Source organism: Pseudorca crassidens, chromosome 4 (genome assembly GCF_039906515.1).
Source record: "Pseudorca crassidens isolate mPseCra1 chromosome 4, mPseCra1.hap1, whole genome shotgun sequence".
NCBI classification, from domain to species: domain Eukaryota; kingdom Metazoa; phylum Chordata; class Mammalia; order Artiodactyla; family Delphinidae; genus Pseudorca; species Pseudorca crassidens.
The window spans coordinates 80,403,549-80,416,569 of NC_090299.1; the positions used below are offsets into that span (position 1 = coordinate 80,403,549).

At 31.9% G+C, this 13,021-nt stretch overlaps 1 protein-coding gene across 22 annotated transcripts in view; it reads left to right on the forward strand.

The window, feature by feature from the left end:
* The window catches only part of ADGRL3 (adhesion G protein-coupled receptor L3), an 874,612-nt gene that overhangs the window by 455,967 nt on the left and 405,624 nt on the right, over positions 1 to 13,021 (forward strand). The gene's annotated exons all lie outside the window — the stretch shown is intronic.

The window sequence follows — 13,021 nt, forward strand, 5'->3', positions numbered from 1 at the left end:
TGAGCCATGGCCGCTGAGCCTGAGCGTCCGGAGCCTGTGCTCTGCAACGGGAGAGGCCACAACAGTGAGAGGCCCGCATACCACCAAAAAAAAAAAAAAAAAAAAAAAAATGAAACCGTGAGCTTTGGATGTACAATGCTTTACTTCGTTGTCTATGAATTGTTTCATTTTATTTGGAATGCCAAATTAAAGACTTTTTAGAATGCATTTATTTTATTTTTACCTTTTAATTAATTCTTACCTTTTTTGGAATTAATTATCATATATCTTGATTCAGTAACCCAGCATTTATTGAGTACCTACACCATCCTGGGTTATATGTTGTATTATCCTGTATATTATTGCTTTTGAGTCTTAAAATAATCACAGATTATAATTACACATACACAGAAATTGAGGCCCTGAGGGGTTACATATCTTGTCTTGTTTACAACATAATATAGGTTCAAATGTAGGCTTCTGAGCTTAATTCTAGGATACTTTCTGTATTACTAATGGTATCTAAACTTTTGGCTGTGGATTTTTTAAGTACCTTAAAATTATTCTACATTTCAAGCATTGTCAGTAACCTGAAAACTACCTCTGCACATTTTGCATATTTTTCAAGTGTGTATAAAATTATTTGAATAATACAATATAAATCCATTTAAAAATAGTAAGAATAAAATGATCACTTTCCATTCTAGACTTTTTAATCAAAAAACAACAAGAATACAACTACTATTCTGTAATAGAATAGTATTTTTCTTAAAAAGGAATTCTATATTCTTGAAAAGATTGGAAACCATTGGCTTATATCAGGGCATTCTTCTAGTTAAGTGTTTTATGTGAATAACAAAAAGTCTAGTACATAGTAAGCATATAGTAGGTATTCATAAAAAAACTTTGTTTTTTTTATTGTGTTTGTTAGTTGTTATAAATATTTATGAAACTTTTCTTTCTCTAAAGAATGCAATTCTTAAAGAGCAAATTTAATGACCGTTGAATTATATTGATATTTTTTCTCTCAAGTTTGACATAAAGTAATAATTGTGTGTATTTCATTATGAAGTTTTTAGAACAGTGCATTATGCATTATATTAAATATTTTATTTCTATTTCATATATGTGATTTCATAATAATAAAGGAAATGTTAATAAAACATAAGTGTTTAAGCTTGTTAAGGTTCAGTAAAACAAAGTTCTTCCACTTAAACTTCAAGTTGTATAGATTAGTTATTAAATATCTATCTATCTATCTATTTATCTATCTATGATTCCAAATGCAAAAGGAAACACCAAGTGCCAATCGTTGAAAATGGCAACCTGGCAACCAAGAAAATAAATATATCGTATTTACCTAACTATTGCTTATTCTCTGTAAAGGCAAGTTGTGATAACAGATTTTTTTTCTGCCCTTTTCTCTTTTACCACAAACTTTAAATTGCTTAAGTTTTCTTAAACAAAAAGAAATGAAATTGAGTTATCTGTAGTGAGGTGGATGGACCTAGAGACTGTCATACAGAGCGAAGTGAGTCAGAAAGAGAAAAACAAATACCATATGCTAACGCGTATATATGGAATCTAAAACAAACTGGTACTGATGAACCTAGGGGCAGGGCAGTAATAAATACACAGACATAGAGAGTGGACTTGAGGACACGGGGTGGAGGAGGGGGAAGCTGGGGCGAAGTGAGAGAAGCATCAACATATATACACTAGCAAATATAAAATAGATAGCTAGTAGGAAGCAGCAGTATGGCACAGGGAGATCAGCTTCATACTTTGCGATGACCTAGAGGGATGGCATAGTGAGGGTGGGAGGGAGGCTCAAGAGGGAGGGGATATGAGGATATATGTATGCATATGGCTAATTCACTTGTTGTACAACAGAAACTAACACAGCATTGTGAAGCAATTATACTCCAATAAAGATGTATAAAAAAATATTGGTGGCTTTCCCAACCATGCATAAATTATGAAGCATATGTCTCAGATAATCACTGTGTTGGATTGAGCATTATAGTATCCCTTCAATATATTTCTCTCGTATATGGAATAAGGACCACCACTTGCAAATAGACAAATGTGAAACACTCCCTGAACACAGTGTCATTATAAATTGTCATAAGTTGTCATCAGAGTCATTCTAAGATGAATCAACTAATACTGTTATCATCTTAAGGCCCTTAGCAACTGTAACAGAGGTTATTCAGTTGTGAATGATATGCATCAGCTTTCTGGACATGTGACGATCTAGATTTTCTTTATGCCAGAATTGCTAGGTGATCTGCACCTGTATATTATCTCTAGAAAGAGGCTATTTCTCAACTCAATATTAAAAATAAATGTAATGTTTTAGAGGCAGAGAGATGTGCAATAATTACAGGAGAAACTTTGTTTTACAGAAGTATAACTTCTATGAAAGCTGCATTCTATAGATATTATGTAAAATTTTTAAAGAGTTAAAAGGTTATCAGAATATGAAGTAGTTAATATGGATAGTCCTGAAAGAATTATCATTCTCTTTGAATTTTATGTACACTTTGGAATGATCATGAAATAGTAAATGTTCACTTTGTTTTAAAAGGGGGGAAAAACTATTAAGAAACTGACAACTCACACTTATTCTATATCGCAGTGATAATCAGTTGGTACTAATCATTCATAGATATTCCGTACATTTATGCGTGTATTCAGCTATACAGTTTTTTAATGTTTTTATTTAAAATTTCAATATGAAGGGTTTTTTTCAGGTTAATAAAGGAAGAGTTACTTCATCATTTTTAACGGCTGTCTAGCATCACATAGTAGAGACTCATTTTAATGTATTTAACCAGACTCTATACATTAGAATGCACATAGCATATACATACTTTCAAAGTAAAATATTGTGGTTTAAATTTGAAACGACTTATTTTATATGTCCCAATATTTTTTTGGTAGCTGTGCTGAAAACTTTGTAATATCTTAAATATGAGGTGCTTTTTGCTAGAGAAGGGAACTTGAGAGAATGGTGTATCAAATATGTTTGCCTACGACAAACCCATCCTCACTAGCAAAGCCATGATTTATTCACTCTCCTATAAGTGGCTAGTGCTTCAGAGGAGACCAGGTGCCTCTCTGGACCTGTGATAATGAAACTTCACTGGGTAAAACCAGTCATGTGGATGTCTTCCCCTTGTGTGATTGTTTTAGGAGTAGGCATTGGCTCATTTTGATCACTGTTCTTTAAGGGTAGTCTGCTGAGTGGCTTATGTGTAGAATATCCTTACTCTTAAAATGAGACACAAGATAGGAACTTTACTTTTTCTGGATTTTATCTTCAAGTAACATCTACAAATGCAGTGGCCATCTTAAGACTATAGGACATAAACCCAGTAAAATTTCACAGACTCCAAGTCACAATCGTGACTTTGTAAATCTCTGAATTAACCAACTTGAATCAACTCATCTTCCAATTTTTAATATGTGAGATAATACAACCCTTATTTTTCAGCCACTTTAATTTGTACTTGCTGTTTTTTGAAGCCTAAGGCATTCTGATACCAATGGAAAAGTCTCTGCATTTCTCTTGTACTTATTGCTTCCTGGTGATACCATAATTCAAAGCAGGTAGGATATATGCTTGAGATGAGTCTCTGTCTGAGGTCATGACTGGACTTAATTCAACAGAGGTAATTCAACAGAGGTAGCCCATCAAGGCCAAGTACCAGAAGTGAGAGATGAAGCATCTTAGAGGAGAGGGGACCATGAGAATTATTGATCTTCAGTCACTGGCACATCGGGGCTTTCTTTCATATTTTGTTGTGCTGCACCAGGTACATTATACTTACAAAGCATGAAGACGACTAAAATTATTTTTGTGTAATATGAATCTTACTACTGCACTCTTCAAAAAATTTATGTATGAGGACACAGACAAAGTTTATTTCTGCTGTATATTCTGCTTTGGAAGTCTTTCTATATGTATATAAATGTGTATATATGAGTGTGTGCTTGTGCATACATGGGTACATACACACACACACACACATGCACACACGCACACACAAACACAGAGTTATTCATTTGCTTTCATTTAGCACTTTATTGAAAGCAAATGTGAGGAAGCCAAAGACATTTTTCCGAGCTCATCTTATGTTGTTCCTTGGTTTTAATGTTAACTGACTTCAGTAGCCAACATTAGTAAAATTCCTTTTCCGTTGCAATTCTCTTTCTCAAGGTTTGAATTTATTTCTTTTTATTTTTCTCATACATACATAGTTTGATTTGGAAATTTTACACATTGACAAGAAAAAAGACTTAACCAAATGAATCAGTATGACATCTCTGTTTTAGCTGTGTCTTGGCAGATAGGATATTCTTGTAGCTCAGGGAAGAAAAGAATGTCTTGCAGCACCCTTAGGAAGTGTAATCAATTATGTCTGTCTCTGACTTAAAAAAAAATCTAATTCTCTGCAAAGTGAACATTGTCTTCACTTAAGAAAAATACAGACATGTAAAATATTGTTCCTTTTTATTTAGAAGAAAACAAGTAATACCTCCATTTGCTGCTATACTTTCAGATAATGAATTCATACACACACAGAGATTTATTTGGTTAACCATACATGCAAGTAAAGAATGTTCAGCTCTGATATGCTACTGAAAGTAGACAGTAATAAACTAATACAGATGCAATTCCAATTATTTTTAAATGTAAAGTTTCTCATAATTCTATGTAACTATTGTTATAGCATTCAGCTACTACTAGAAGATTACAGCTTAGAAATCACTGACACATAACTCAGGACTGAAATACTTTTCCAAGCAATGTTTGTGAACATGTTTATTTTAAATGCACATTTCCATTTATTGTGAACGCGTGCTTCTATGAATTGTATTCATGTCTAACATAGCTAATCATTTTATTTTTGGAATGAGCTCCATAAATATTCTGTGGATGCTGACTGATGATTATAATTTATTCTATCAAACATTACCCAGAGATATGTGGAATATTTGGAAATTGGACTTCCTTGCAAGGTTACTCATTTTCAAACATATTTCAATGTTTTCAAAATATTATTAAGTCAGTTTGAAAAATTCCCAATAATAAACCCTTAAGGTTCATAAACTTGTAAATTTATTCTATAATAAGAGAATCTGAAAAGTTTCCTATTTTTCAAATTGCTACTGAAATAGTTTAGAGCATAGACAAATAATATCTTTTTAGTGCAGTACAGAATTAGTATTTTAAATTGAATTTTGTCAAAATAAAATTATTTAAATCTGTAAATGTGAAATAGTCACCTTTTATTTATTCATAGAAAGGTGCAATGACACTGAAACATGAATTCAGTTTAATATGAGTCAGTTGGGTTTCATTAATAATTTCTTAATGTTTGATATTTCACATTTTATGAAGTTTTATGTTTGATATTTTAAACTTTATGAAGTTCCAAATTGAAACAATGACCCAGTTTCTGTAAAATGCTCTAAAAGTAACCTATATGGGTCAGGCAAATCTAGCGCAGTTTCTCACATCTATCACAATAAGCTTTATGCACTGAAAATTCCATTGTGATCCAACAAAACAAACATATAATATGATGCCTTTTAGCCAAACTATAATCAAACCATTTGTTTGTACTGAAAGATAGTGTATGTAAGTGGAGGCCTATGCATCCTTTTAATAAATAAAACTGTATATTAGGGAGACATTAAACACCTTAGCCATGCTCCACTGTAATGATATGCATCTTCCCATGTAAGACTTCTACAAAGTGACCACCTCAGGAGACAGTCTCAATATGTCTTTTTGCTTAAGCACTTGTGGTGGGCCAAATAATGGCCCCCAATGATATTGGCATCCTTACCCCCGTAATCTGTGAATTGTACTTTATATGGCTAAAAGAACTTTACTTATGTGACAATGTTAAGGTTCTTGAGGTGGGCACATTATCCTGGATTATGGAGGTGGGCCTTAAACGTGATCACAAGGGTCCTTATAAGAGGGAAGCAAGAAGGGCAAAGAAGGAAGAAGGCAGTGCCATGTCAGCATCAGGGTGAAAAAAGATGATGTGCTGTGGGGTCACAGCCAACAAATGAGGGCACAGCCTCTAGAAACCGAAAAAAGGCAAGAAAACAGATTCTCCTCAGAGCCTCCATGTGGGACAAACTCTGCCAACACCTTTCTCTTAGCCGTAGAAGACTCATTTTGGACTTCTACCTCCAGACCTATAAGAGAATAGATTTGCATTGTTTTAAGCCACTAAGTTTGTGGTAATTTGTTCCAGAAGCAATAAGAAAACTAACTTAGTATCCTAGTTTCTGTGGTTCTCCCCACTTATCATTTTGGTCACGTTTTCACTTGCTTGTGTCACATCACATTTTTCTAATGTAAAGAATGTTTGTGAAATGAAATATAAAAGAATATAGAAAATGAAAGACTTGAGGCTAAAGAATCACCTTGTGAATCATAGAACTGGTTTAAATACATTGTCACGATGTGTTCTGTAAGATCTTACTATATTTTTAGTTTATGATTTAGAATCAATGTTCTCAAAAATAAAAACAGCAAACAAGGGCTTTATCATTTCTGTTACTCTTCTTAAATTGCCACTTAAAGTGTATGTGGACAACACTGGCAAATTCCTGTGTGAATGCTAGGTGTAGATATACAATATAAGAATTAGAGAAAAATTTTAATATTTATGATGATTGATTTCGTTTTTTCTGACCATTTCGTTCTCTTACTAATTGAGATCTACATGATTCCTTTATGATATATATATATATATATATATATATATATATATATATTCATACTCTACCATGGGATATTTGCCTTATTCTTCCCAGGCAAGTCCAAAATGAATGACGTATTTGCAGGTCTCAGAGAGACAGGGAGTGGCACATAGGGAAAGTACTGTCTTGAGGAAAAGAGAGTTGTTCTGTTCTGTTTATGGACATTGAGCAAAATACTCTTGATATTCACATATGAATTTATGGGGTTTTTTATATTGCTACATTCTATCCTGAGAATTAAAAACTCCTAGTTACCCTGGTTACTTAAAGGACCAGATGACTTCACAGGCAAATTCTATCAAACATTTAGAGGAGAGCTAACATCTATCCTTCTGAAGTGTTCCAAGAAAATTGCAGAGGAAGGAACACTCCCAAACACATTCTATGAGGCCACCCTGATACCAAAACCAGACAAAGATACCAGAAAAAAAGAAAATTACAGGCCAATATCACTGATGAACATAGACACAAAAATCCTCAACAAAATACCAGCAAACCAAATCGAATAATACATTAAAAGGATCATACACCATGATCAAGTGTGATTTATCCCAGGGATGCAGGGATTTTTCAGTATCAATCAGTGTGATACCCCACATCAACAAATTGAAGAATAAAAACAATATGATCATCTCAATAGATGCAGAAAAAGCTTTTGACAAAAATCAACACCTATTTATGATAAAAATTCTCCAGAAAGTGGGCATAGAGAGAACATACCTCAACATAGTAAAGGCCATATATGACAGACCTACAGCTAACATCATACTCAGTGGTGAAAAGCTGAAAGTATTTCCTCTAAGATCAGGAACAAGACAAGGATGTCCACTCTCGCCACTTTTATTCAACATAGTTTTGGAAGTCCTAGCTACGCCAGTCAGAGAAGGAAAAGAAATAAAAGGAATCAAAATTGGAAAAGAAGTTAAACTGTCACTGTATACAGATGACATGATACTACACATAGAAAATCCTAAAGATGCTACCAGAAAACTATTAGAGCTCATCAATGAATTTGGTAAGGTTGCAGGTTACAAAATTAATACACAGAAATCTGTTGCATTTCTATACACTAACAGTGAAAGATCTGAAAGAGAAATTCAAGAAACAATCCCATTTACCATCGCATCTAAAAGAATAAAATACCTAGGAATAAACCTACCTAAGGTGACAAAAAACTGTACTCTGAAAACTATAAGACGCTGATGAAAGAAATTAAAGATGACACAGATGGAAAGATATACCATGTTCTTGGATTGGAAGAATCCATATTGTCAAAATGACTATACTACCCAAGGAAATCTACAGTTTCAATGCAATCCCTATCAAATTACCAATGGCATTTTTCACAGAACCAGAACGAAATATCTTAACACTTGTATGGAGACACAAAAGACCCCAAATAGCCACAGAAATCTTGAGAAACATTTTTAGATTTTAAATATTAATGTGTCATGATGGTAGTGCCTTGCTTTTTGCATGAATAGTTATCTTTAAAAAATTTTTCTCTTGGAACATAATGCCTTATTCTTATATGATTTAAACACTGATTTGCCATATTTTAGATGCTGTGAATTACTTGGTATACTCAGTGTATGTATTTCTTCATCAGTCATTTGATAAATACTAATATAAATTCATATGACTAATTTTGCTAACAAAGAGACACCCACAAAGTATGTTTTTTTACACCATCATATCTTGTTATTCCAATTATTTTAAATGGAGTTTTATATATTTGCATGACTGAAGCTTTGAGACGTTTCTGAGCATTCATAGGAATGACTTTTTTGTACACACTGATTTAAGAGCATAATAAGAATATGTAATTGGATTTTTTAAGGGAGAACCCTATGAATTACCCTCCTAGTAGAGAAATACAACAATATTTTATTTAAATTATTTTAATTGTACCATATTAGATTACTAGAGTTATGGAACCAACCAATACAATCCTTATATGTCTCTTATGTAAGAATGTTTTAAAACAGTTATACTTAAGATTCATTTTATATGCTTCATCTGTAAATTTGTTGTAACTAAACGGGAGAAAATGGCTGCTACTTTTTATCTAGATATGGAAGTTAAAACAAACATCACTTTCCTAAATTTAGCAGAAAAGTGGTTGGTTCATTTATTTTATATATAATAAGAACTTACTGAATAGATGATATGTGCATAAACCTAGCAATATCATTTTTATTATATGCTGCAGTATGTTGTGGCAAATAAAGGAACTTCTTTGCCCCAGAGGTGACTTTTTCATTATCGTTCTTAACCAGTTTTGTTCTTATACTGCTATAAATCATATTGGAGTGAATAAGTTAGCATCAAATAATTCTGTATCTAATTTATAATCCTGTAATTATGTTTATCTTCCCTGGCAGTCATCATAAGACCTCTTTTTAAGTTAAACAATACTACTTTAAAATTAGTGCGAATAACCAGTAGCATTCAACATATTACATAATATTTATTAAATAAACTTTATCAATAGATGGCAAATATACTTAAGTTGGAGCTTTGAATGTGGGTTGAATTAAAATGGCATGTTTTTATGTTTCTTTTTTTCTTTTGGAATAGTCTATATATAAAGAAATACTCATTTATCTTATTACTCCTTCCACCTTATGTTCAGAGACTGATCTTTCTGATTGCTGCATTCCAATTTGAATTGGGAGGGCCTGGTTATGTAATGTTAAATTCAGAGCTTCCTTGGAATGCCTGATTCACACCACAACTGAATGAATCCTGGGCCAGTTAGATATTTCACAGCTGATCTTTACCTCATCAGATCATCATAGTACTCCTGACAACATATGAGTGAATTAAATTAGTTTCCCAGAGCAACCATGAGATGTATGACTCACACGCTCAGGAGACAATAGGATAGTGGTTTTTAGGTCACTGTTCTGGAGTCCAGTGACTATTATTTGATTACTGAGAGTCTGAAAAGTTATTCAACATCACCATACCTATTCCCTCCTCTGTGAAATTGGTACTCGTAACTTCATCTCAAAAGAAGTGACAAGTAGGATATATGTGAACATGTTTGATAAGTTTAAAGCGTTAGTATAAATCTCAAACTTATGGTATCCCGGGTAATGTACTTTGCATACAACTAATTTATTTGGCTTTCTTTTTTAAAAAAACGTGAATCTGTTTTTTCCTGTTTCTACTCTTAATCCAAAGCATCTATGTGCTTGTCTGTGTGTCACTTCTTCTGTGTTGTAGGTTTCTCTCAAAAGACTCAGTCTATCTGGAATGAAGTGTTATTAACCCATCCCAAAGCAAATGACTGATGTTAATAATGATAACAATGTGGATAGTTACAGCAACATATAGTATACCGTGTGCATTTATGTGATACTTTACAAATTTTTAATGCATTTTTATAAGCACGTCAACTCTGTGAGGTGAGGTAGTAAAATAACTGACCTCCGTGTTATATATGTAAAAATCGAAACTCCAATAGATTCCTTTGAGAATTCTATCTGGTATTTGTTATTGTCATCTGCTTTTTTTTTTTATCAAATACTTTATTTGAAAATTGTCTGTTGTTGGGGTAGAAAAATTTTATTGCATAAATTTTCCAATGAAAAAATAGTGAAACTTTTATGAAAAGTTGAAGCCTTAATGCTTTTATAAGATTATGGCATTTTTTTCTGTGGATATTAGTAGATTAGGATACATTTGACCATATCATTGTAGTCTTTTCTCATCCTTTACTATGGGTTTTAAGAATATCCTTAGTATCAGGGTTACTGAAAATCATTTTTTATATTTAAATTAAAAGGAAATATAAAGAAAAATCTGAGTGTAAAGCACATTGGAACATTCAATTATTTTATTTCCCTTTTATCATCAAGCGTATTTAGGATGAATTTACTTTTGACGACTTTGATATAATTATAAAAGTACTCTTACTGGTGTAAATTGATCAATAATCTTTAATCTAATATTAAGGTTAATTTAATTTTGACTCACAGCGACTGAAATCATAAAAAAGAAGACAGACTTTTAAACTCCTGTTTTTGAAGCGTAGCTAGTCTTTAAACAATCAGTATTATATCTTATACAAAAATAATATTCCAGATGTTGCCTACCTTTTGATTTTTCAGTATCTTAATTTATAAAAAGCATTTGATATAGAAATCATAATAGAATGTAAATTATTTTGAAAAGTAAATGCTGTAAAGCATTGTTTTCTACAGAACAATGATGACAATGATTGCAGTATATTATTTGTGTAGAATGTGTTTGTTTATATACCTCTTCACATACACTATCTCACCAGGTAGAAGGCTTTCTTGATTCTTCTTTGGTTAACATTAAGTAAGATATTTGGGACTCATTACAGTGTCTAATGTTTATAACAAATGTCGCTTATTTCAGTTTTTTTTACATACACATAAATAGTATTTTTGCAAATTAAATAGTATATAATATGCAAATGATCAGTTCACATGTTTAGATAACTAAATGGATAGGTGGATGTGTCTAATGTCCATATTATATTTTAATATCTGATCTATACATATATAACCATATGAAATTCTTTTTGATTCAAGACAATTTTCTGTGAAACAAACACTTCCATAATTGTAAATTTTAACCTTTATGCCCTACTCAAAAATGACTAGTAATTTGGTTTGTTGATATCAAACATTGATTGTTTAAATAATAAAAGATTTGTAATTGCCCATTTACATCTGAAAATTGTAAGAATAGACACAGATGGTAAATTAATTTTATTATTATAAGAGCTGTAGTAATTAGAAAAAAGGATGATAGTAGGCAGTAAAACAACAGTAGGCCAAGAGACAAAACATAATATATATAATATGTGTATATATATATATTTATTTTAAACATTATAATTTAATGATTTGAGATCAGCAATAATATTATATTTACAAAATATTTAAATATCAAATTTTATAATGTATACTTTCATTTTTCATTATTTCTACTTTGAATGCATTTTTGATAATAGCTGATTCTGTAACAATTATGGATATAACTGAGTTTATATAGCTGCTCATTGTATAAAATCCTGAGATAGATTTATGAGTTTATTTTTTCAAGGCATGATGTGAAAATTGTATTGCTTTAACTGCAAAAACATGTCTTTTAACTTGAGACAGCTTCCTCTTAAGGGTTTTCTATGTAATAGGAAAGTACTGTTATTTTTAAAAAGTGTCAATACACTAAAATATTTGCACTACCTATTTGTAATGCATGTTGAGGACAGCCACATTTACATTAATGTTATTATACAATTGTCTGATAATCATCTTTAGACACTAAATCTACACAAGAGAACTTTAGAACATGCTGACCCTCAAGATTAGCTGTTATGCTAAACTGACTGATGAGAATGGAATATTGGCTTTTATTAATCTTCCACTGATAACACGAAATGTATTTTTCAGTTTAAGACATTTACTAATGAATCAATTTTAATTTAGGGACTAAATAAAATTCTCAGTAAGCCTGGCAAATGATAGCCTTGAGTAAACTCAAAGCATTTTCACTCTAAATCAAAATGAGTTCTGCCCTCAATGCTCCTTATCCAACTAGTAGCCTTGCAAGGATTCAGAGGTATTGGTCATATCAAAAAAGGAAGCATCTTTTTAAGAAAGGAAGGAAAGAAAGAAGGGAAGGAAAGAAGGAAGGAAGGAAGGGCGGAAAGAAAAAGAAAGAAAAGAAAAGAAAGAAGGAAGGAAGAAAGGAAGAGAGGGAGGGAGAGGAAGGGAGGAAGGAAGGAAGGAAGGGAGGAACTCTATTGGGTCTAGAAAGTTTCGGAGTAAAATTTACTGTAAGGAGGCCATTCTGACCTTGGGTGTCTTTTTCAGAGTAGGAATCAATTTCATTATATGTATATTTATTTACCCATGAGTAAATCTGCTAACCCAGATCTGTTTAGCCCAATTGCCACAAAATATGCCTAGTCTGTGTTTCTGTTTCAATAGTGATGTCTGATTATTCTCTTTGGAGATTTAAAGTTATTCTAAATTATAGGATATTGGCATTTGTGAATAGCAATCTTTAAGGTTAGTGTCGTTATTTGGCTGTACATGAGGAATATGAGTCCATTCTTAAAAATGGTTTTACTTATGGGATTAGTTTATTATTATATTAATTTATATAAATTAAATTTTTAGATATATTTTAATATTTAAAGTTTTTACTGATTTTATTTTTTTAGGTTTGGCTAAAAGCATTTCAACACCATATGTTCATTGCCTGT